This window comes from Triturus cristatus, chromosome 9 (assembly GCF_964204655.1).
Source record: "Triturus cristatus chromosome 9, aTriCri1.1, whole genome shotgun sequence".
Classification (NCBI taxonomy): Eukaryota; Metazoa; Chordata; class Amphibia; order Caudata; family Salamandridae; genus Triturus; species Triturus cristatus.
Window position 1 is genome coordinate 887,865,800 of NC_140592.1, and position 24,222 is coordinate 887,890,021.

The window sequence follows — 24,222 nt, forward strand, 5'->3', positions numbered from 1 at the left end:
GATATAAAATTATCGCCGCTTTTGTGTCCGTTTTCGGGCGAAAAGCGGCGATAATTTTATCGACTAATCAGCAAGGTCACGCTATCGCGTGAAACCTTGCATTAGCGCCCGGATTCTTAACGCCCAGCTTTGCATCTCTAATGAGATGCAAAGTGGGCGTTCCTGACCTGAAATGACTGGACAAATGTCGCTAAGCGACATTTCTCCTATCATCAAGCCCCACACTATGAAGCATAGCGGCTAGAAAAGTAGCGATAACCCCTGTTATCGCTACTTTCCTTACGCCTGCTTCAGGACTGACTTAGCCATGATATCCTATGGAAGGTGGATATCATGGCTAAGTATGTGAGGCCCTATCATCAATCTAACGCCAAACTTTGTGGGATTATCGCTGGGTTTCCAGCGATAATATCATGTTTGGCAGTTAGCGCTAGGATTTTTATTGCTTTTGAGATAAGCGTTGCAAATAGCACGCTATCTCAGTGATAAAAATCCACGTTAGCCGGCGATAATTATCATAGCACTAAGTGCGCTTAGCGTTAATTATCGTCGGTTGTTGCTGATCTGCCCCATAGTTGGTGGGTTCAGTTTTTACCCCTCATTTTGCTTGAAGTTCAACAGCTTCGAAGCACATTCGTTCCGCATTTAGGTGGAAACGTGTGCACTGCTTTATTTTATTTGCACTCTATAGATTTCCAGGTTGAAGTTTAAAAAGACAGAGGGCCATATCAGCAAGGAATTTATCTCTGTTTTTTTGGCTTTAAAATGCAGAAAAGCGGAGATACAACCATCGCCCTTTCAGCAAGAGGGTGCTAACATGCATCTTCGCATGTTAGCACCCTTTTTCCCTACGCCGGCCTTTACATCTCTAATGAGATGCAAAGTGGGCGTTCCTCCCTAGAATAACGGGAGAAATGTCGCTTATTATCAAGCCTTACCCTGACCTGCAGAACGATAAGAAAAGTAGCGCTTCCCTCGGTTAGCGCTGCTTTCCTTACGCCTGCTTTTAAACTGACTTAGCATGATATCCTATGGAAGGTAGATATCATTGTTAAGTATGTGTAGTCCTATCAGCAACGTAGCGCCAAACATTGTGCAATTATCGCTGGAATCCCAGCGATAATTGCACATTTGGCAGCTAACTCAGTTGTTTTTATCGCTCTGGAGATAAGCGTCGCTGACAGCGCGCTATCTCCGTGATAAAAACAAACGATAGCCAGTAATAATTATCCTAGCGCTAAGTGCGCTTAGCGATAAATACCGCCGGTTGTTGCTGATCTGCCCCAGAATTTGGTCCATTCCTGTATGCTCCATTTAAACACTAGTGGGCAATTTTTTTCTTTCTTTCCAGCTTGTGCTGGTTTATTCTGAATACTTAGCACAGCGACATTTTCCGATAGAGCGAGACGTACCCTATATATGATCAGTTTTTTTCTCCACTTCACAAGGTAACAGCTGCTGAGCAGACCTGTGGTGTTGAGATTGGCTAGTATGGGCTGGTGGGCGAGAGGGCCTGCCGTGCCGAACCCCATGCCAATCTCTGGAGCAGATTGAGCTACTATTGCTTGTTCTACCTCTTTGCATCATGGTGCCTTCAGAGCATCTTCCCTACACAGAAACGTCCTGTTGTTAATGCATTTCTTTTAGCATCCTTTGTTGCATTACTTTGCATCCCTCGCTTAATCTTCAAACCTGGAGAGGGCAATTTCCCTGGAATGGTGAGATATACTGTACTAAGCGATTTTGTCTGCTCTAAGGTATGTGCATCTTAATTCAAGTACAGTCACAAACTCACAGTAGGGACAAAAGGCATCTGACTGGGCAGATAAGAGCACCAGGGCTTTATCTCTTTTCTTGTAGCATCAACTTACTAAAAGCCAAATGCAAGGAAATACGGAAAAGTCATCTGCATTGCTGAAAACCTACCCATCTTGCCACAAACAGAAGCATGTACAAACATTGGTGTTTAAACAAAAATATTCACAATAGGAAATGCACTTAGTTAGACACCAGAGCACAGTGTGTGATGGGTAAATATTAGAGACATGGATTTATATATATATCAATCAAAGAAGCTGCTTTTCACCTCTCGACCTTCCGTCCAATTTCTTTTTCGGCAAAGCAGACATGGACCCAGATTTGTGTGCTTAGAATAGCTCTTTAATGTCGGCCATATATATATATTTTGCAGGTAACCTTTTTCCTTCACGATTCAATGTATCCCGAATCGGAAAAATGCAACGGATTCCTCTTTCTGTTGTGCAAATTTCTTTATTTTAGATTATCTTGTGCTGTGCCGCCATGACGTGTTTCAGCCCGTGTGGGCCTTGATCACACATATAAATATATATATTCACTGAAAAAAAACATAGGTTTCAGAGACGTTATAGTTAGAAGTTAGAGTTTAAAAAAGCTTTGAAATTCACAGAAAAAAACATAGGTTTCAGAGACGTTATAGTTAGAATTAGCATTTAAAAAACCTTAGAAATTCACAGAAAAAAACATAGGTTTCAGGGGTGTTATAGTTAGCTGGCCATTTCACTCGTACAAAACCATAGAAATTCCTCCGTTATAGTTAGTTCTGCTAACTATAACTCGCGCGCCCGCAATGCACTGCTGATGATGTCACATACTGCATCATTCATGACATGGTCAGTGACATCACTGATGATATCACTGATGACATCTCAAATGACATCACTGATTTAATCACTGATGACATCATCCAGTGAATGTGGTTTAGTTTGAAATTTAAATGTGTATTATATATATACCAATCTGTATTGAAGATTGAGTGGATATATAACTGTCTGGATGGAGGATTTAGTAGCTGTCTGACTGTCTGTTTAAGTGAGTAATTAAAAGTGTCTCACTTAATACATGGATTATTAACTAAACTATGGAAATGCGTGCATCACTGTCTCTGTTGTTGTATAACATGCTGCATCAGTTGGTCACTAACTACATGAGTGTGTATATTAGTTATTGATTAGTTGGGTGAGTATTTGTATGGGACACTGAGTTTATGTGTAACTCTATGCATAGATGGGTGAATGGTTGATTGACTAGGTGTATAGGTTTAAGAGTGCATGTGGAAACAGTTGTTTGGGTGACTGAGTGTATTTATTTGTGTGTTAGTGAGCGAATATATGTTTTAGTTGTGCACCTTCAACAAAGTAAAAAAATAAAAGGCATTGTGTGTGAGAGTTGGTGTATATAAATAAGTATGTGTAAGAGTCAGTGATTGTGAGAGTAACTATATGAATGAGTGTATAATTGTAATGGTGATTTTATCAAATATTAACTATGAGTTACCATGTGTTTGAATAAATGAGGTGTTTTTGGATAATTGTGTAAGTGAGTAAATGTAAGTGTGATTAATTTTTTTCATGAGTGAGTAGAATGACTGCATAACCGACTTAGATGACTGCTGATGTGTCAATGTCTATATATGTGTATACGTGCATTTGATAGTGTTCTATTAATTAGTGACTGCATGTATAAATTATTCTGTTGTTGAATGGATTGTTGTGTGTGTAGACTTAGGAATCAGTGAGTGGGTATGTAGTAACTGGTATTGGTGTGTCAATGGTTTCAAATATGGTACTCTGTATTTTACAGTGAGTGAGCAAAGGTTATACTAGTGTATGATGAGGTGTATCAGATTGTCACGTGGATGATGTAATCAGTGATGTCATCAGTGATGTCATTTGAGATTTCATCAGTGAAGTCATCAGTGATGTCACTGACCATGTCATAAATGATGCAATATGTGACATCATCAGCAGTGCATTGCGGGTGCGCGAGTTATAGTTACCAGAACTAACTATAACAGAGGAATTTCTATGGTTTTGTACGAGTGAAATGGCCAGCTAACTATAACACCCCTGAAACCTATGTTTTTTTCTGTGAATTTCTAAGGTTTTTTAAATGCTAATTTCTAACTATAACGTCTCTGAAACCTATGTTTTTTTCAGTGAATTTCAAAGATTTTGAAATGCTAATTTCTAACTATAACGTCTCTGAAACCTATGGTTTTTTTTCAGTGAATTTCAAAGTTTTTTTAAATGCTAATTTTTAAGTGTGATAGTAGTTATACCTATTTTTTTGTACTGATTTTCTACAGTTTTTTAACTGTTTATTTATAAATATTTTATTCATTAAATAACATTATATATTTGTATGAAAATTGCACAACAAAAAATAAAAAAAATAAAACTGAAATATTGATTAATTTTTTTGTTTTCATTTTTTATTGTAATATATTTATATTATTTTCTTTAAAAAAAAAATTGCCAATTTTTTTTCGGAGTTGCACACTCAAAGTGTACACATCACGGTGGGTGCGCGGATTCTAGCCGCCATTTTAGAAAAGTCATGAAGGATCCGGGTACGGTGTGAGACGGCTGCGTGTTTTTCAGTTACATCATATACTTTTAAAATTACGTCATGTGCGCGATTGGTATGCAACCAGTCCACCACTCCTGCTCCCGCGCATTCGCGGCACATGCGCAATACGGTACGAGATGCTTGCACAGTGGCGGGTCCCGCGTGACGGCATATACGTGCTGGGGCGCGCTGGGCGCGCGACTCCCGCAAAAAAATGTTATGTTGCAAAATTATATGTATGTGTTATGGTGCAAAATGATATGTATGTGTCTTTAATATACATATTAGGGGAAGAGATTATCTAAGATATTCATAAAAATAATATATTTGTACTTATAATAAACTTATATTATTTTTAAATATATTTTCTCGAAGTCGGATGCGTGCATCGTGAGTGCAGAGAACCAGGTCAGCAGAGCGGCTGTAGAGCCAGAGAAACCAGGTCAGCAGAGCCGTTGTAGAGCCAGAGAAACCAGGTCAGCAGAGCTGCTCTAGAGACTAAGAAGAAGGTCAGCAGAGCTGCTCTAGAACCAGAGACCAAGGTCAGCAGAGCTGCTCTAGAGCCAGAGACCCAGGTCAGCAGAGCTGCTCTAGAGGCCGAGAACCAGGTCAGTAGAGCTGCTGTAGAGCCAGAGAAACCAGGTCAGCAGGGCTGCTTTAGAGGGAGAGAACCAGGTCAGCAGAACTGCTTTAGAACCAGAGAACCAGGTCAGCAGAGCTGCTCTAGAGCCTAAGGTGCAGGTCAGCAGAGCTGCTCTAGAACCAGAGACCCAGGTCAGCAGAGGTGCTCTAGAGCCAGAGACCCAGGTCAGCAGAGCTGCTCTAGAGGCCGGGAACCAGGTCAGCAGAGCTGCTGTAGAGCCAGAGAAACCAGGTCAGCAGAGCTGCTTTAGCGGGAGAGAACCAGGTCAGCAGAACTGCTTTAGAGCCAGAGAACCAGGTCAGCAGAGCTGCTCTAGAGGCCGAGAACCAGGTCAGCAGAACTGCTTTACAGCCAGAGAACCAGGTCAGCAGAGCTCTTTAGAGGGAGAGAACCAGGTCAGCAGAGCTGCTTAAGAGCCAGAGAACCAGGTCAGCAGAGCTGCTCTAGAGCCAGAGAACCAGGACAGCAGAGCTGCTTAAGAGGGAGAGAACCAGGTCAGCAGAGCTGCTTTAGAGCCAGAGAACCAGGTCAGCAGAGCTGCTCTAGAGCCAGAGAAACAAGGTCAGCAGAGCTGCTTTAGAGGGAGATAACCAGATCAGAAGAGCTGCTTTAGAGCCAGACAATCAGGTCAGCAGAGCTGCTCTAGAGGCCGAGAACCAGGTCAGTAGAGCTGCTGTAGAGCCAGAGAAACCAGGTCAGCAGGGCTGCTTTAGAGGGAGAGAACCAGGTCAGCAGAACTGCTTTAGAACCAGAGAACCAGGTCAGCAGAGCTGCTCTAGAGCCTAAGGTGCAGGTCAGCAGAGCTGCTCTAGAGCCAGAGACCCAGGTCAGCAGAGCTGCTCTAGAGGCCGAGAACCAGGTCAGTAGAGCTGCTGTAGAGCCAGAGAAACCAGGTCAGCAGGGCTGCTTTAGAGGGAGAGAACCAGGTCAGCAGAACTGCTTTAGAACCAGAGAACCAGGTCAGCAGAGCTGCTCTAGAGCCTAAGGTGCAGGTCAGCAGAGCTGCTCTAGAACCAGAGACCCAGGTCAGCAGAGGTGCTCTAGAGCCAGAGACCCAGGTCAGCAGAGCTGCTCTAGAGGCCGGGAACCAGGTCAGCAGAGCTGCTGTAGAGCCAGAGAAACCAGGTCAGCAGAGCTGCTTTAGCGGGAGAGAACCAGGTCAGCAGAACTGCTTTAGAGCCAGAGAACCAGGTCAGCAGAGCTGCTCTAGAGGCCGAGAACCAGGTCAGCAGAACTGCTTTACAGCCAGAGAACCAGGTCAGCAGAGCTCTTTAGAGGGAGAGAACCAGGTCAGCAGAGCTGCTTAAGAGCCAGAGAACCAGGTCAGCAGAGCTGCTCTAGAGCCAGAGAACCAGGACAGCAGAGCTGCTTAAGAGGGAGAGAACCAGGTCAGCAGAGCTGCTTTAGAGCCAGAGAACCAGGTCAGCAGAGCTGCTCTAGAGCCAGAGAAACAAGGTCAGCAGAGCTGCTTTAGAGGGAGATAACCAGATCAGAAGAGCTGCTTTAGAGCCAGACAATCAGGTCAGCAGAGCTGCTCCAGGGCCAGAGAACCAGGTCAGCAGAGCTGCTTTAGAGCCAAAGAACCAGGTCAGCAGAGCTGCTCTAGAGGCAGAGAACCAGGTCAGCAGAGCTGATTTTGAGGGAAAGAACCAGGTCAGCAGAGCTGCTTTAGAGCCAGAGCACCAGGTCAGCAGAGCTGCTCTAGAGATTAAGAACCAGGTCAACAGAGTTGCTCTAGAGCCAGAGAACCAGGTCAGCAGAGTTGCTGTAGAGCCAGAGAAACCAGGTCAGTAGAGCTGCTTGAGAGCGAGAGAACCAGGTCAGCAGAGCTGCTTTAGAGAGAGAGAACCAGGTCAGCAGAACTGCTTTAGAGCCAAGGGACCAGGTCAGCAGAGCTACTCTAGAGCCAGAGAACCAGGTCAGCAGAACTGCTTTAAAGCCACAGCACCGCGTCAGCAGAGCTGCTTTAGAGCCAGAGAACCAGATCAGCAGAGCTGCTCTAGAGCCTAAGAACTAGGTCTGCAGAGCTGCTCTAGAGTCAGAGAACCAGGTCAGCAGAGCTGCTGTAGAGCCAGAGAAACCAGGTCAGCAGAACTGCTTTAGAGGGAGAGAACCAGGTCAGCAGAGCTGCTTTAGAGCCAGAGAACCAGGCCAGCAGAGCTGCTTTAGAGCCAGAGAACCAGGTCAGCAGAGCTGCTTTAGAGCCAGAAAACCAGGTCAGCGGAGCTGCTCTAGTGCCAGAGAACCAAGTCAGCAGAGCTGCTTTAGAGCCATAGAACCTGGTCAGCAGAGCTGCTCTAGAGTCAGAGAACCAGGTCAGCAGAGCTGCTTTAGAGCCATAGAACCAGGTCAGCAGAGCTGCTTTAGAGCCAGAGAACCAGGTCGGCAGAGCCTCTTTAGAGCCAGAGAACCAGGTCAGCAGAGCTGCTCTAGAGCCTAAGAACCAGGTCAGCAGAGTTGCTCTAGAGCCAGAGAACCAGGTCAGCAGCGTTGCTGTAGAGCCAGAGAAACCGGGTCAGTAGAGCTGCTTTAGAGCGAGAGAACCAGGTCAGCAGAGCTGCTTTAGAGAGAGAGAACCGGGTCAGCAGAGCTGCTTTAGAGCCAAGGGACCAGGTCAGCAGAGCTACTCTAGAGCTAGAGAACCAGGTCAGCAGAACTGCTTTAAAGCCACAGAACCGGGTCAGAAGAGCTGCTTTAGAGCCAGAGAACCAGGTCAGCAGAGCTGCTCTAGAGCCTAAAAACTAGGTCTGCAGAGCTGCTCTAGAGTCAGAGAACCAGGTCAGCAGAGCTGCTGTAGAGCCAGAGAAACCAGGTCAGCAGAACTGCTTTACAGGGAGAGAACCAGGTCAGCAGAGCTGCTTTAGAGCTAGAGAACCAGGCCAGCAGAGCTGTTTAGAGCCAGAGAACCAGATCAGCAGAGCTGCTTTAGAGCCAGAAAACCAGGTCAGCGGAGCTGCTCTAGTGCCAGAGAACCAAGTCAGCAGAGCTGCTTTAGAGCCATAGAACCTGGTCAGCAGAGCTGCTCTAGAGTCAGAGAACCATGTCAACAGAGCTGCTTTAGAGCCATAGAACCAGGTCAGCAGAGCTGCTTTAGAGCCAGAGAACCAGGTCAGCAGAGCTACTCTAGAGCCAGAGAACCAGGCCAGCAGAACTGCTTTAAAGCCACAGAACCGGGTCAGAAGAGCTGCTTTAGAGCCAGAGAACCAGGTCAGCAGAGCTGCTCTAGAGCCTAAGAACTAGGTCTGCAGAGCTGCTCTAGAGTCAGAGAACCAGGTCGGCAGAGCTGCCGTAGAGCCAGAGAAACCAGGTCAGCAGAGCTGCTTTAGAGGGAGAGAACCAGGTCAGCAGAGCTGCTTTAGAGCAAGAGAACCAGGCCGGCAGAGCTGCTTTAGAGCCAGAGAACCAGGTCAGCAGAGCTGCTTTAGACCCAGAGAACCAGGTCAGCGGAGCTGCTCTAGAGCCAGAGAACCAAGTCAGCAGAGCTGCTTTAGAGTCATAGAACCTGGTCAGCAGAGCTGCTCTAGAGTCAGAGAACCAGGTCAGCAGAGCTGCTTTGGAGCCATAGAACCAGGTCAGCAGAGCGGCTTTAGAGCCAGAGAACCAGGTCGGCAGAGCCGCTTTAGAGCCAGAGAACCAGGTCAGCAGAGCTGCTCTAGAGCCAGAGAACCAAGTCAGCAGAGCTGCTTTAGAGCCATAGAACCAGGTCAGCAGAGCTGTTCTAGAGCCAGAGAACCAGGTCAGCAGAGCTGCTTTAGAGCCATAGAACCAGGTCAGCAGAGCTGCTTTACAGCCAGAGAACCAGGGCAGCAGAGCTGCTCTAGAGCCTAAGAACCAGGTCAGCAGAGCTGCTCTAGAGCCTAAGAACTAGGTCTTCAGAGCTGCTCTAGAGTCAGAGAACCAGGTCAGCAGAGCTGCTGTAGATCCAGAGAAACCAGGTCAGAAGAGCTGCTTTAGAGGGAGAGAACCAGGTCAACAGAGCTGCTTTAGAGCCAGAGAACGAGGCCAGCAGAGCTGCTTTAGAGCCAGAGAACCAGGTCAGCAGAGCTGCTTTAGACCCAGAGAACCAAGTCAGCAGAGCTGCTTTAGAGCCGTAGAACCAGGTCAGCAGAGCTGCTTTAGACCCAGAGAACCAGGTCAGCAGAGCTGCTTTAGAGCCATAGAACCATGTCAGCAGAGCTGCTTTAGAGCCCGAGAACCAGTTCGGCAGAGCCGCTTTAGAGCCAGAGAACCAGGTCAGCAGAGCTGCTCTAGAGCCAGAGAACCAAGTCAGCAGAGCTGCTTTAGAGCCATAGAACCAGGTCAGCAGAGTTGCTCTAGAGTCAGAGAACCAGGTCAGCAGAGCTGCTGTAGAGCCAGAGAAACCAGGTCAGTAGAGCTGCTCTAGAGCCAGAGAACCAGGTCAGCAGAGCTGCTCCATAGCCAGAGAACCAAGTCAGCGGAGCTGCTTTAGAGCCATAGAACCAGGTCAGCAGAGCTGCTTTAGAGCCAGAGAACCAGGTCAGCAGAGCTGCTCTAGACCCTAAGAACCAGGTCAGCAGAGCTGCTGTAGAGCCAGAGAAACCAGGTCAGTAGAGCTGCTTTAGAGGGAGATAACCAGGTCAGCAGAGCTGCTCTAGAGTGAGAGAACCAGGTCAGAAGAACTGCTCTAGAGCCAGAGAACCATGTCAGCAGAACTGCTTTAGAGCCATAGAACCGGGTCAGCAGAGCTGCTTTCGAGCCAGAGAACCAGGTCAGCAGAGCTGTTGTAGAGCCAAAGAACCAGATCAGCAGAGCTGCTCTGTAGCCTAAGAACTAGGTCAGCAGAGCTGCTCTAGAGGCAGAGAACCAGGTCAGCAGAACTGCTTTAAAGCCACAGAACCGGGTCAGCAGAGCTGCTTTAGAGTCAGAGAACCAGGTCAGCAGAGCTGCTCTAGAGCCTCAGAACTAGGTCTGCAGAGCTGCTCTAGAGTCAGAGAACCAGGTCAGCAGAGCTGCTGTAGAGCCAGAGAAACCAGGTCAGCAGAGCTGCTTTAGAGCCAGAGAACCAGGTCAGCGGAGCTGCTCTAGAGCCAGAGAACCAAGTCAGCAGAGCTGCTTTAGAGCCATAGAACCTGGTCAGCAGAGCTGCTCTAGAGTCAGAGAACCAGGTCAGCACAGCTGCTTTAGAGGGAGAGAACCAGGTCAGCAGAGCTGCTTTAGAGCCAGAGAACCAGGTCGGCAGAGCCGCTTTAGAGCCAGAGAACCAGGTCAGCAGAGCTGCTCTAGAGCCAGAGAACCAAGTCAGCAGAGCTGCTTTAGAGCCATAGAACCAGGTCAGCAGAGGTGCTTTAACGCCAGAGAACCATGTCAGCAGAGCTGCTCTAGAGCCTAAGAACCAGGTCAGCAGAGCTGCTCTAGAGCCTAAGAACTAGGTCTGTAGAGCTGCTCTAGAGTCAGAGAACCAGGTCAGCAGAGCTGCTGTAGAGCCAGATAACCAGGTCAGCAGAGCTGCTTTAGACCCAGAGAACCAGGTCAGCAGAGCTGCTCTAGAGCCAGAGAACCAAGTCAGCAGAGCTGCTTTAGAGCCATAGAACCAGGTCAGCAGAGCTGTTCTAGAGCCAGAGAACCAGGTCAGCAGAGCTGCTTTAGAGCCATAGAACCAGGTCAGCAGAGCTGCTTTACAGCCACAGTACCAGGTCAGCAGAGCTGCTCTAGAGCCTAAGAACTAGGTCTGCAGAGCTGCTCTAGAGTCAGAGAACCAGGTCAGCAGAGCTGCTGTAGAGCCAGAGAAACCAGGTCAGCAGAGCAGCTTTAGAGGGAGAGAACCAGGTCAACAGAGCTGCTTTAGAGCCAGATAACCAGACCAGCAGAGCTGCTTTAAAGCCAGAGAATCAGGTCAGTAGAGCTGCTTTAGACCCAGAGAACCAGGTCAGCAGAGCTGCTCTAGAGACAGAGAACCAAGTCAGCAGAGCTGCTTTAGAGCCATAGAACCAGGTCAGCAGAGCTGCTCTCGAGTAAGAGAGCCAGGTCAGCAGAGCTGCTTTAGAACCATAGAACCAGGTCAGCAGAGCTGCTTTAGAGCCCGTGAACCAGGTCGGCAGAGCCGCTTTAGAGCCAGAGAACCAGGTCAGCAGAGCTGCTCTAGAGCCAGAGAACCAAGTCAGCAGAGCTGCTTTCGAGACAGAGAACCAGGTCAGCAGAGCTGCTTTAGACCCAGAGAACCAGGTCAGCAGAGCTGCTCTAGAGCCAGAGAACCAAGTCAGCAGAGCTACTTTAGAGCCATAGAACCAGGTCTGCAGAGCTGCTCTAGAGTCAGAGAACCAGGTCAGCAGAGCTGCTTTAGAGCCATAGAACCAGGTCAGCAGAGCTGCTTTAGAGCCCGAAAACCAGTTCGGCAGAGCCGCTTTAGAGCCAGAGAACCAAGTCAGCAGAGCTGCTTTAGAGCCATAGAACCAGGTCAGCAGAGCTGCTCTAGAGTCAGAGAACCAGGTCAGCAGAGCTGCTGTAGAGCCAGAGAAACCAGGTCAGTAGAGCTGCTTTAGAGCGAGAGAACCAGGTCAGCGGAGCTGCTTTAGAGGGAAAGAACCAGGTCATCAGAGCTGCTCTAGAGCCATAGAACCAGGTCAGCAGAGCTGCTTTAGAGCCCGAGAACCAGTTCGGCAGAGCCGCTTTAGAGCCAGAGAACCAGGTCAGCAGAGCTGCTCTAGAGCCAGAGAACCAAGTCAGCAGAGCTGCTTTAGAGCCATAGAACGAGGTCAGCAGAGCTGCTCTAGAGTCAGACAACCGGGTCAGCAGAGCTGCTTTAGAGCCAGAGAACTAGGTCAGCAGAGCTGCTCTAGACCCTAAGAACTAGGTCAGCAGAGCTGCTCTAGAGCCAGAGAACCAGGTCAGCAGAGCTGCTGTAGAGCCAGAGAAACCAGGTCAGCAGAGCTGCTTTAGAGGGAGAGAACCAGGTCAGCAGAGCTGCTTTAGAGCCAGAGAACCAGGCCAGCAGAGCTGCTTTAGAGCCAGAGAACCAAGTCAGCAGAGCTGCTTTAGAGCCATAGAACCAGGTCAGCAGAGCTGCTTTAGAGCCAGAGAACCAGGTCAGCAGAGCTGCTCTAGAGCCAGAGAACCAAGTCAGCAGAGCTGCTTAAGAGCCAGAGAACCAGGCCAGCAGAGCTGCTTTAGAGCCAGAGAACCAGGTCAGCAGAGCTGCTTTAGACCCAGAGAACAAGGTCTGCAGAGCTGCTCTAGAGCCAGAGAACGAAGTCAGCAGAGCTGCTTTAGAGCCATAGAACCAGGTCAGCAGAGCTGCTCTAGAGTCAGAGAACCAGGTCAGCAGAGCTGCTGTAGAGCCAGAGAAACCAGGTCAGCAGAGCTGCTTTAGAGGGAGAGAACCAGGTCAACAGAGCTGCTTTAGAGCCAGAGAACCAGGCCAGCAGAGCTGCTTTAGAGCCAGAGAATCAGGTCAGCAGAGCTGCTTTAGACCCAGAGAACCAGGTCAGCAGAGCTGCTCTAGAGCCAGAGAACCAAGTCAGCAGAGCTGCTTTAGAGCCATAGAACCAGGTCAGCAGAGCTGCTTTAGAGCCAGAGAACCAGGCCTGCAGAGCTGCTTTAGAGCCAGAGAATCAGGTCAGCAGAGCTGCTTTAGACCCAGAGAACCAGGTCAGCAGAGCTGCTCTAGAGCCAGAGAACCAAGTCAGCAGAGCTGCTTTAGAGCCATAGAACCAGGTCAGCAGAGCTGCTCTAGAGTTAGAGAACCAGGTCAGCAGAGCTGCTTTAGAGCCATAGAACCAGGTCAGCAGAGCTGCTCTAGAGCCAGAGAACCAAGTCAGCAGAGCTGCTTTAGAGCCATAGAACCAGGTCAGCAGAGCTGCTCTAGAGTTAGAGAACCAGGTCAGCAGAGCTGCTTTAGAGCCATAGAACCAGGTCAGCAGAGCTGCTTTAGAGCCAGAGAACCAGTCGGCAGAGCCGCTTTAGAGCCAGAGAACCAGGTCAGCAGAGCTGCTCTAGAGCCAGAGAACCAAGTCAGCAGAGCTGCTTAAGAGCCAGAGAACCAGGCCAGCAGAGCAGCTTTAGAGCCAGAGAACCAGGTCAGCAGAGCTGATTTAGACCCAGAGAACCAGGTCAGCAGAGCTGCTCTAGAGCCAGAGAACCAAGTCAGCAGAGCTGCTTCAGAGCCATAGAACCAGGTCAGCTGAGCTGCTCTAGAGTCAGAGAACCAGGTCAGCAGAGCTGCTTTAGAGCCATAGAACCAGGTCAGCAGAGCTGCTTTAGAGCCCGAGAACCAGTTCGGCAGAGCTGCTCTAGAGCCAGAGAACCAAGCCAGCAGAGCTGCTTTAGAGCCATAGAACCAGGTCAGCAGAGCTGCTCTAGAGTCAGAGAACCAGGCCAGCAGAGCTGCTGTAGAACCAGAGAAACCAGGTCAGTAGAGCTGCTTTAGAGCGAGAGAACCAGGTCAGCAGAGCTGCTTTAGAGGGAGAGAACCAGGTCAGCAGAGCTGCTCTAGAGCCAGAGAACCATGTCAGCAGAACTGCTTTAGAGCCATAGAACCGGGTCAGCAGAGCTGCTTTAGAGCCAGAGAACCAGGTCAGCAGAGCTGCTCTAGACCCTAAGAACTAGGTCAGCAGAGCTGCTCTATAGCCAGAGAACCAGGTCAGCAGAGCTGCTGTAGAGCCAGAGAAACCAGGTCAGCTGAGCTGCTTTAGAGGGAGAGAACCAGGTCAGCAGAGCTGCTTTAGAGCCAGAGAACCAGGCCAGCAGAGCTGCATTGGAGCCAGAGAACGAGGTCAGCAGAACTGCTTTAGAGCCAGAGAACCAGGTCAGCAGAGCTGCTCTATAGGGAGAGAACCAGGTCAGCAGAGCTGCTTTAGAGCCATAGAACCAGGTCAGCAGAGCTGCTTTAGAGCCAGAGAAACAGGTCGGCAGAGCCGCTTTAGAGCCAGAGAACCAGGTCAGCAGAGCTGCTCTAGAGCCTGAGAACCAAGTCAGCAGAGCTGCTTAAGAGCCAGAGAACCAGGCCAGCAGAGCAGCTTTAGAGCCAGAGAACCAGGACAGCAGAGCTGATTTAGACCCAGAGAACCAGGTCAGCAGAGCTGCTCTAGAGCCAGAGAACCAAGTCAGCAGAGCTGCTTTTGAGCCATAGAACCAGGTCAGCAGAGCTGCTCTAGAGTCAGAGAACCAGGTCAGCAGAGCTGCTTTAGGGCCATAGAACCAGGTCAGCAGAGCTGCTTTAGAGCACGAGAACCAGTTCGGCAGAGCTGCTCTAGAGCCAGAGAACCAAGTCAGCAGAGCTGCTTTAGAGCCATAGAACCAGGTCAGCAGAGCTGTTCTGGAGCCAGAGAACCAGGTCAGCAGAGCTGCTTTAGAGCCATAGAACCAGGTCAGCAGAGCTGCTTTACAGCCAGAGAACCAGGTCAGCAGAGCTGCTCTAGAGCCTAAGAACCAGGTCAGCAGAGCTGCTCTAGAGCCTAAGAACTAGGTCTGCAGAGCTGCTCTAGAGTCAGAGAACCAGGTCAGCAGAGCTGCTGTAGAGCCAGAGAAACCAGGTCAGCAGAGCTGCTTTAGAGGGAGAGAACCAGGTCAACAGAGCTGCTTTAGAGCCAGAGAACCAGGCCAGCAGAGCTGCTTTAGAGCCAGCGAATGAGGTCAGCAGAGCTGCTTTAGACCCAGAGAACCAGGTCAGCAGAGCTGCTCTAGAGCCAGAGAACCAAGTCAGCAGAGCTGCTTTAGAGCCATAGAACCAGGTCAGCAGAGCTGCTCTAGAGTAAGAGAACCAGGTCAGCAGAGCTGCTTTAGAGCCATAGAACCAGGTCAGCAGAGCTGCTTTAGAGCCAGAGAACCAGGTCGGCAGAGCCGCTTTAGAGCCAGAGAACCAGGTCAGCAGAGCTGCTCTAGAGCCAGAGAACCAAGTCAGCAGAGCTGCTTAAGAGCCAGAGAACCAGACCAGCAGAGCAGCTTTAGAGCCAGAGAACCAGGTCAGCAGAGCTGCTTTAGACCCAGAGAACCAGGTCAGCAGAGCTGCTCTAGAGCCAGAGAACCAAGTCAGCAGAGCTGCTTTAGAGCCATAGATCCAGGTCAGCAGAGCTGCTCTAGAGTCAGAGAACCAGGTCAGCAGAGCTGCTTTAGAGCCATAGAACCAGGTCAGCAGAGCTGCTTTAGAGCCCGAGAACCAGTTCGGCAGAGCTGCTCTAGAGCCAGAGAACCAAGTCAGCAGAGCTGCTTTAGAGCCATAGAACCAGGTCAGCAGAGCTGCTCTAGAGTCAGAGAACCAGGTCAGCAGAGCTGCTGTAGAGCCAGAGAAACCAGGTCAGTAGAGCTGCTTTAGAGCGAGAGAACCAGGTCAGCAGAGCTGCTTTAGAGGGAGAGAACCAGGTCAGCAGAGCTGCTCTAGAGCCAGAGAACCATGTCAGCAGAACTGCTTTAGAGCCATAGAACCGGGTCAGCAGAGCTGCTTTAGAGCCAGAGAACCAGGTCAGCAGAGCTGCTTCAGAGCCATAGAACCAGGTCAGCTGAGCTGCTCTAGAGTCAGAGAACCAGGTCAGCAGAGCTGCTTTAGAGCCATAGAACCAGGTCAGCAGAGCTGCTTTAGAGCCCGAGAACCAGTTCGGCAGAGCTGCTCTAGAGTCAGAGAACCAGGTCAGCAGAGCTGCTGTAGAGCCAGAGAAACCAGGTCAGTAGAGCTGCTTTAGAGCGAGAGAACCAGGTCAGCAGAGCTGCTTTAGAGGGAGAGAACCAGGTCAGCAGAGCTGCTCTAGAGCCAGAGAACCATGTCAGCAGAACTGCTTTAGAGCCATAGAACCGGGTCAGCAGAACTGCTTTAGAGCCTAAGAACCAGGTCAGCAGAGCTGCTCTAGAGCCTAAGAACTAGGTCTGCAGAGCTGCTCTAGAGTCAGAGAACCAGGTCATCAGAGCTGCTGTAGAGCCAGAGAAACCAGGTCAGCAGAGCTGCTTTAGAGGGAGAGAACCAGGTCAACAGAGCTGCTTTAGAGCCAGAGAACCAGGCCAGCAGAGCTGCTTTAGAGCCAGCGAATGAGGTCAGCAGAGCTGCTTTAGACCCAGAGAACCAGGTCAGCAGAGCTGCTCTAGAGCCAGAGAACCAAGTCAGCAGAGCTGCTTTAGAGCCATAGAACCAGGTCAGCAGAGCTGCTCTAGAGTAAGAGAACCAGGTCAGCAGAGCTGCTTTAGAGCCATAGAACCAGGTCAGCAGAGCTGCTTTAGAGCCAGAGAACCAGGTCGGCAGAGCCGCTTTAGAGCCAGAGAACCAGGTCAGCAGAGCTGCTCTAGAGCCAGAGAACCAAGTCAGCAGAGCTGCTTAAGAGCCAGAGAACCAGACCAGCAGAGCAGCTTTAGAGCCAGAGAACCAGGTCAGCAGAGCTGCTTTAGACCCAGAGAACCAGGTCAGCAGAGCTGCTCTAGAGCCAGAGAACCAAGTCAGCAGAGCTGCTTTAGAGCCATAGATCCAGGTCAGCAGAGCTGCTCTAGAGTCAGAGAACCAGGTCAGCAGAGCTGCTTTAGAGCCATAGAACCAGGTCAGCAGAGCTGCTTTAGAGCCCGAGAACCAGTTCGGCAGAGCTGCTCTAGAGCCAGAGAACCAAGTCAGCAGAGCTGCTTTAGAGCCATAGAACCAGGTCAGCAGAGCTGCTCTAGAGTCAGAGAACCAGGTCAGCAGAGCTGCTGTAGAGCCAGAGAAACCAGGTCAGTAGAGCTGCTTTAGAGCGAGAGAACCAGGTCAGCAGAGCTGCTTTAGAGGGAGAGAACCAGGTCAGCAGAGCTGCTCTAGAGCCAGAGAACCATGTCAGCAGAACTACTTTAGAGCCATAGAACCGGGTCAGCAGAGCTGCTTTAGAGCCAGAGAACCAGGTCAGCAGAGCTGCTCTAGACCCTAAGAACTAGGTCAGCAGAGCTTCTCTAGAGCCAGAGAACCAGGTCAGCAGAGCTGGTGTAGAGCCAGAGAAACCAGGTCAGCAGAGCTGCTTTAGAGGGAGAGAACCAGGTCAGCAGAGCTGCTTTAGAGCCAGAGAACCAGGCCAGCAGAGCTGCTTTAGAGCCAGAGAACCAGGCCAGCAGAGCAGCTTTAGAGCCAGAGAACCAGGACAGCAGAGCTGATTTAGACCCAGAGAACCAGGTCAGCAGAGCTGCTCTAGAGCCAGAGAACCAAGTCAGCAGAGCTGCTTTTGAGCCATAGAACCAGGTCAGCAGAGCTGCTCTAGAGTCAGAGAACCAGGCCAGCAGAGCAGCTTTAGAGCCAGAGAACCAGGACAGCAGAGCTGATTTAGACCCAGAGAACCAGGTCAGCAGAGCTGCTCTAGAGCCAGAGAACCAGGTCAACAGAGCTGCTTTAGAGCCAGAGAACCAGACCAGCAGAGCTGCTTTAAAGCCAGAGAATCAGGTCAGCAGAGCTGCTTTAGACCCAGAGAACCAGGTCAGCAGAGCTGCTCTAGAGCCAGAGAACCAAGTCAGCAGAGCTGCTTTAGAGCCATAGAACCAGGTCAGCAGAGCTGCTCTCGAGTAAGAGAGCCAGGTCAGCAGAGCTGCTTTAGAACCATAGAACCAGGTCAGCAGAGCTGCTTTAGAGCCCGTGAACCAGGTCGACAGAGCCGCTTTAGAGCCAGAGAACCAGGTCAGCAGAGCTGCTCTAGAGCCAGAGAACCAAGTCAGCAGAGCTGCTTAAGAGCCAGAGAACCAGGCCAGCAGAGCTGCTTTCGAGACAGAGAACCAGGTCAGCAGAGCTGCTTTAGACCCAGAGAACCAGGCCAGCAGAGCTGCTCTAGAGCCAGAGAACCAAGTCAGCAGACCTACTTTAGAGCCATAGAACCAGGTCTGCAGAGCTGCTCTAGAGGGAGAGAACCAGGTCAGAAGAACTGCTCTAGAGCCAGAGAACCATGTCAGCAGAACTGCTTTAGAGCCATAGAACCGGGTCAGCAGAGCTGCTTTCGAGCCAGAGAACCAGGTCAGCAGAGCTGTTGTAGAGCCAGAGAAACCAGGTCAGCAGAGCTGCTCTAGAGCCAGAGAAACCAGGTCAGTAGAGCTGCTTTAGAGCGAGAGAACCAGGTCAGCAGAGCTGCTTTAGAGGGAGAGAACCAGGTCAGCAGAGCTGCTCTAGAGCCAGAGAACCATGTCAGCAGAACTGCTTTAGAGCCATAGAACCGGGTCAGCAGAGCTGCTTTAGAGCCAGAGAACCAGGTCAGCAGAGCTGCTCTAGACCCTAAGAACTAGGTCAGCAGAGCTGCTCTAGAGCCAGAGAACCAGGTCAGCAGAGCTGCTGTAGAGCCAGAGAAACCCGGTCAGCAGAGCTGCTTTAGAGGGAGAGAACCAGGTCAGCAGAGCTGCTTTAGAGCCAGAGAACCAGGCCAGCAGAGCTGCTTTAGAGCCAGAGAACCAGGTCAGCAGAGCTGCTTTAGAGCCATAGAACCAGGTCAGCAGAGCTGCTTTACAGCCAGAGAACCAGGTCAGCAGAGCTGCTCTAGAGCCTAAGAACCAGGTCAGCAGAGCTGCTTTAGAGCCTAAGAACTAGGTCTGCAGAGCTGCTCTAGAGTCAGAGAACCAGGTCAGCAGAGCTGCTGTAGAGCCAGAGAAACCAGGTCAGCAGAGCTGCTTTAGAGGGAGAGAACCAGGTCAACAGAGCTGCTTTAGAGCCAGAGAACCAGGCCAGCAGAGCTGCTTTAGAGCCAGCGAATGAGGTCAGCAGAGCTGCTTTAGACTCAGAGAACCAGGTCAGCAGAGCTGCTCTAGAGCCAGAGAACCAAGTCAGCAGAGCTGCTTTAGAGCCATAGAACCAGGTCAGCAGAGCTGCTCTAGAGTAAGAGAACCAGGTCAGCAGAGCTGCTTTAGAGCCATAGAACCAGGTCAGCAGAGCTGCTTTAGAGCCAGAGAACCAGGTCGGCAGAGCCGCTTTAGAGCCAGAGAACCAGGTCAGCAGAGCTGCTCTAGAGCCAGAGAACCAAGTCAGCAGAGCTGCTTAAGAGCCAGAGAACCAGACCAGCAGAGCAGCTTTAGAGCCAGAGAACCAGGTCAGCAGAGCTGCTTTAGACCCAGAGAACCAGGTCAGCAGAGCTGCTCTAGAGCCAGAGAACCAAGTCAGCAGAGCTGCTTTAGAGCCATAGATCCAGGTCAGCAGAGCTGCTCTAGAGTCAGAGAACCAGGTCAGGAGAGCTGCTTTAGAGCCATAGAACCAGGTCAGCAGAGCTGCTTTAGAGCCCGAGAACCAGTTCGGCAGAGCTGCTCTAGAGCCAGAGAACCAAGTCAGCAGAGCTGCTTTAGAGCCATAGAACCAGGCCAGCAGAGCTGCTCTAGAGTCAGAGAACCAGGTCAGCAGAGCTGCTGTAGAGCCAGAGAAACCAGGTCAGTAGAGCTGCTTTAGAGCGAGAGAACCAGGTCAGCAGAGCTGCTTTAGAGGGAGAGAACCAGGTCAGCAGAGCTGCTCTAGAGCCATAGAACCATGTCAGCAGAACTGCTTTAGAGCCATAGAACCGGGTCAGCAGAGCTGCTTTAGAGCCAGAGAACCACGTCAGCAGAGCTGCTTCAGAGCCATAGAACCAGGTCAGCTGAGCTGCTCTAGAGTCAGAGAACCAGGTCAGCAGAACTGCTTTAGAGCCATAGAACCAGGTCAGCAGAGCTGCTTTAGAGCCCGAGAACCAGTTCGGCAGAGCTGCTCTAGAGTCAGAGAACCAGGTCAGCAGAGCTGCTGTAGAGCCAGAGAAACCAGGTCAGTAGAGCTGCTTTAGAGCGAGAGAACCAGGTCAGCAGAGCTGCTTTAGAGGGAGAGAACCAGGTCAGCAGAGCTGCTCTAGAGCCAGAGAACCATGTCAGCAGAACTGCTTTAGAGCCATAGAACCGGGTCAGCAGAACTGCTTTAGAGCCTAAGAACCAGGTCAGCAGAGCTGCTCTAGAGCCTAAGAACTAGGTCTGCAGAGCTGCTCTAGAGTCAGAGAACCAGGTCAGCAGAGCTGCTGTAGAGCCAGAGAAACCAGGTCAGCAGAGCTGCTTTAGAGGGAGAGAACCAGGTCAACAGAGCTGCTTTAGAGCCAGAGAACCAGGCCAGCAGAGCTGCTTTAGAGCCAGCGAATGAGGTCAGCAGAGCTGCTTTAGACCCAGAGAACCAGGTCAGCAGAGCTGCTCTAGAGCCAGAGAACCAAGTCAGCAGAGCTGCTTTAGAGCCATAGAACCAGGTCAGCAGAGCTGCTCTAGAGTAAGAGAACCAGGTCAGCAGAGCTGCTTTAGAGCCATAGAACCAGGTCAGCAGAGCTGCTTTAGAGCCAGAGAACCAGGTCGGCAGAGCCGCTTTAGAGCCAGAGAACCAGGTCAGCAGAGCTGCTCTAGAGCCAGAGAACCAAGTCAGCAGAGCTGCTTAAGAGCCAGAGAACCAGACCAGCAGAGCAGCTTTAGAGCCAGAGAACCAGGTCAGCAGAGCTGCTTTAGACCCAGAGAACCAGGTCAGCAGAGCTGCTCTAGAGCCAGAGAACCAAGTCAGCAGAGCTGCTTTAGAGCCATAGATCCAGGTCAGCAGAGCTGCTCTAGAGTCAGAGAACCAGGTCAGCAGAGCTGCTTTAGAGCCATAGAACCAGGTCAGCAGAGCTGCTTTAGAGCCCGAGAACCAGTTCGGCAGAGCTGCTCTAGAGCCAGAGAACCAAGTCAGCAGAGCTGCTTTAGAGCCATAGAACCAGGTCAGCAGAGCTGCTCTAGAGTCAGAGAACCAGGTCAGCAGACCTGCTGTAGAGCCAGAGAAACCAGGTCAGTAGAGCTGCTTTATAGCGAGAGAACCAGGTCAGCAGAGCTGCTTTAGAGGGAGAGAACCAGGTCAGCAGAGCTGCTCTAGAGCCAGAGAACCATGTCAGCAGAACTGCTTTAGAGCCATAGAACCGGGTCAGCAGAGCTGCTTTAGAGCCAGAGAACCAGGTCAGCAGAGCTGCTCTAGACCCTAAGAACTAGGTCAGCAGAGCTTCTCTAGAGCCAGAGAACCAGGTCAGCAGAGCTGGTGTAGAGCCAGAGAAACCAGGTCAGCAGAGCTGCTTTAGAGGGAGAGAACCAGGTCAGCAGAGCTGCTTTAGAGCCAGAGAACCAGGCCAGCAGAGCTGCTTTAGAGCCAGAGAACCAGGCCAGCAGAGCAGCTTTAGAGCCAGAGAACCAGGACAGCAGAGCTGATTTAGACCCAGAGAACCAGGTCAGCAGAGCTGCTCTAGAGCCAGAGAGCCAAGTCAGCAGAGCTGCTTTTGAGCCATAGAACCAGGTCAGCAGAGCTGCTCTAGAGTCAGAGAACCAGGTCAGCAGAGCTGCTTTAGGGCCATAGAACCAGGTCAGCAGAGCTGCTTTAGAACCCGAGAACCAGTTCGGCAGAGCTACTCTAGAGCCAGAGAACCAAGTCAGCAGAGCTGCTTTAGAGCCATAGAACCAGGTCAGCAGAGCTGTTCTGGAGCCAGAGAACCAGGTCAGCAGAGCTGCTTTAGAGCCATAGAACCAGGTCAGCAGAGCTGTTTTACAGCCAGAGAACCAGGTCAGCAGAGCTGCTCTAGAGCCTAAGAACCAGGTCAGCAGAGCTGCTCTAGAGCCTAAGAACTAGGTCTGCAGAGCTGCTCTAGAGTCAGAGAACCAGGTCAGCAGAGCTGCTGTAGAGCCAGAGAAACCAGGTCAGCAGAGCTGCTTTAGAGGGAGAGAACCAGGTCAACAGAGCTGCTTTAGAGCCAGAGAACCAGGCCAGCAGAGCTGCTTTAGAACCAGAGAATGAGGTCAGCAGAGCTGCTTTAGACCCAGAGAACCAGGTCAGCAGAGCTGCTCTAGAGCCAGAGAACCAAGTCAGCAGAGCTGCTTTAGAGCCATAGAACCAGGTCAGCAGAGCTGCTCTAGAGTAAGAGAACCAGGTCAGCAGAGCTGCTTTAGAGCCATAGAACCAGGTCAGCAGAGCTGCTTTAGAGCCAGACAACCAAGTCAGCAGAGCTGCTTAAGAGCCAGAGAACCAGACCAGCAGAGCAGCTTTAGAGCCAGAGAACCAGGTCAGCAGAGCTGCTTTAGACCCAGAGAATCAGGTCAGCAGAGCTGCTCTAGAGCCAGAGAACCAAGTCAGCAGAGCTGCTTTAGAGCCATCGAACCAGGTCAGCAGAGCTGCTCTAGAGTCAGAGAACCAGGTCAGCAGAGCTGCTTTAGAGCCATAGAACCAGGTCAGCAGAGCTGCTTTAGAGCTGAGAACCAGTTCGGCAGAGCTGCTCTAGAGCCAGAGAACCAAGTCAGCAGAGCTGCTTTAGAGCCATAGAACCAGGTCAGCAGGGCTGCTCTAGAGTCAGAGAACCAGGTCAGCAGAGCTGCTGTAGAGCCAGAGAAACCAGGTCAGTAGAGCTGCTTTAGAGCGAGAGAACCAGGTCAGCAGAGCTGCTTTAGAGGGAGAGAACCAGGTCAGCAGAGCTGCTCTAGAGCCAGAGAACCATGTCAGCAGAACTGCTTTAGAGCCATAGAACCGGGTCAGCAGAGCTGCTTTAGAGCCAGAGAACCAGGTCAGCAGAGCTGCTCTAGACCCTAAGAACTAGGTCAGCAGAGCTGCTCTAGAGCCAGAGAACCAGGTCAGCAGAGCTGCTGTAGAGCCAGAGAAACCCGGTCAGCAGAGCTGCTTTAGAGGGAGAGAACCAGGTCAGCAGAGCTGCTTTAGAGCCAGAGAACCAGGCCAGCAGAGCTGCTTTAGAGCCAGAGAACCAGGTCAGCAGAGCTGCTCTAGAGCCAGAGAACCAAGTCAGCAGAGCTGCTCTAGAGTCAGAGAACCAGGTCAGCAGAACTGCTTTAGAGCCATAGAACCAGGTCAGCAGAGCTGCTTTAGAGCCCGAGAACCAGGCCAGCAGAGCTGCTTTAGAGCCAGAGAATCAGGTCAGCAGAGCTGCTCTAGAGCCAGAGAACCAAGTCAGCAGAGCTGCTTTAGACCCATAGAACCAGGTCAGCAGAGCTGCTTTAGTGCCAGAGAACCAAGTCAGCAGAGCTGCTTTAGACCCATAGAACCAGGTCAGCAGAGCTGCTGTAGAGCCAGAGAAACCAGGTCAGTAGAGCTGCTTTAGAGGAAGATAACCAGGTCAGCAGAGCTGCTCTAGAGGGAGAGAACCAGGTCAGAAGAACTGCTCTAGAGCCAGAGAACCATGTCAGCAGAACTGCTTTAGAGCCATAGAACCGGGTCAGCAGAGCTGCTTTCGAGCCAGAGAACCAGGTCAGCAGAGCTGTTGTAGAGCCAGAGAAACCAGGTCAGCAGAGCTGCTCTAGAGCCAGAGAAACCAGGTCAGTAGAGCTGCTTTAGAGCGAGAGAACCAGGTCAGCAGAGCTGCTTTAGAGGGAGAGAACCAGGTCAGCAGAGCTGCTCTAGAGCCAGAGAACCATGTCAGCAGAACTGCTTTAGAGCCATAGAACCGGGTCAGCAGAGCTGCTTTAGAGCCAGAGAACCAGGTCAGCAGAGCTGCTCTAGACCCTAAGAACTAGGTCAGCAGAGCTGCTCTAGAGCCAGAGAACCAGGTCAGCAGAGCTGCTGTAGAGCCAGAGAAACCCGGTCAGCAGAGCTGCTTTAGAGGGAGAGAACCAGGTCAGCAGAGCTGCTTTAGAGCCAGAGAACCAGGCCAGCAGAGCTGCTTTAGAGCCAGAGAACCAGGTCAGCAGAGCTGCTCTAGAGCCAGAGAACCAAGTCAGCAGAGCTGCTCTAGAGTCAGAGAACCAGGTCAGCAGAACTGCTTTAGAGCCATAGAACCAGGTCAGCAGAGCTGCTTTAGAGCCCGAGAACCAGGCCAGCAGAGCTGCTTTAGAGCCAGAGAACCAGGTCAGCAGAGCTGCTCTAGAGCCAGAGAACCAAGTCAGCAGAGCTGCTTTAGACCCATAGAACCAGGTCAGCAGAGCTGCTTTAGTGCCAGAGAACCAAGTCAGCAGAGCTGCTTTAGACCCATAGAACCAGGTCAGCAGAGCTGCTGTAGAGCCAGAGAAACCAGGTCAGTAGAGCTGCTTTAGAGGAAGATAACCAGGTCAGCAGAGCTGCTCTAGAGGGAGAGAACCAGGTCAGAAGAACTGCTCTAGAGCCAGAGAACCATGTCAGCAGAACTGCTTTAGAGCCATAGAACCGGGTCAGCAGAGCTGCTTTCGAGCCAGAGAACCAGGTCAGAAGAGCTGTTGTAGAGCCAGAGAACCAGATCAGCAGAGCTGCTCTGTAGCCTAAGAACTAGGTCAGCAGAGCTGCTCTAGAGCCAGAGAACCAGGTCAGCAGACCTGCTGTAGAGCCAGAGAAACCAGGTCAGCAGAGC